Source organism: Rhinopithecus bieti, unplaced genomic scaffold (assembly GCF_001698545.2).
Source record: "Rhinopithecus bieti isolate Rb0 unplaced genomic scaffold, ASM169854v2 repeat_37599, whole genome shotgun sequence".
In the NCBI taxonomy this organism is placed as follows: domain Eukaryota; kingdom Metazoa; phylum Chordata; class Mammalia; order Primates; family Cercopithecidae; genus Rhinopithecus; species Rhinopithecus bieti.
This window is the reverse complement of record NW_016907675.1, coordinates 1-831: the sequence shown is the minus strand read 5'-3', so window position 1 is coordinate 831 and position 831 is coordinate 1. Positions and strand designations below refer to the sequence as shown.

Below are 831 nucleotides of genomic sequence, written 5' to 3'. Positions count from 1 at the left end.
AACATGACTGACCGAGGCAGTGGCAAGAAAAGGGGCTTTGCCTTTATAACCTTTGACAACCATGACTCCATGGATAAGACTGTCATTTAGAAATACCGTACTGTGAATGGCCACAACTGTGAAGTTAGGAAAGCCCTGTGGAAGCAAGAGATGGCTAGTGCTTCATCTCGCCAAAGAGGTCGAAGTGGTTCTGGAAACTTTGGTGGTGGTCATGGAGGTGGTTTTGGTGGGAATGACAACTTTGGTGGTGAAGGAAACTTCAGTGGTTGTGGTGGCTTTGGTGGCAGCCATGGTGGTGGTGGATATAGTGGCAGGGGGGATGGCTATAATGGACTTGGTAATGATGGAAGCAATTTTGGAGGTGGTGGAAGCTACAATGATTTTGTCAATTACAACAATCAGTCTTCAAATTTTGGACCCATGAAGGGAGGAAACTTTGGAGGCAGAAGCTCTGGCCCCTATGGTGGTGTAGGCCAATACTTTGCCAAACCACAAAACCAAGGTGCCTATGGCAGTTCCAGTAGTAGCAGCAGCAGCTATGGCAGTGGGAGAAGATTTTAATTAGGAAACAAAGCTTAGCAAGAGAGGGGAGCCAGAGAAGTGATGGAAGCTACAGGTTACCACAGATTTGTGAACTCAGCCAAGCACAGTGGTGGCAGGGCCTAGCTGCTACAAAGAAGCCATGTTTTAGACAAATACTCGTGTATGGGCAAAAAACTCGAGGACTGTATTTGTGACTAATTATATAACAGGTTATTTTAGTTTCTGTTCTGTGGAAAGTGTAAAGCATTCCAACAAAGGGTTTTAATGTAGTTTTTTTTTTTTTTTGCA

General features: G+C 44.6%; 1 pseudogene; it reads left to right on the top strand.

Moving 5' to 3' along the window:
• The first annotated feature begins 3 nt into the window (after window positions 1–3).
• On the top strand, window positions 4–561 carry LOC108526162 (heterogeneous nuclear ribonucleoprotein A1-like; annotated as a pseudogene).
• Window positions 562–831: the final 270 nt, after the last annotated feature.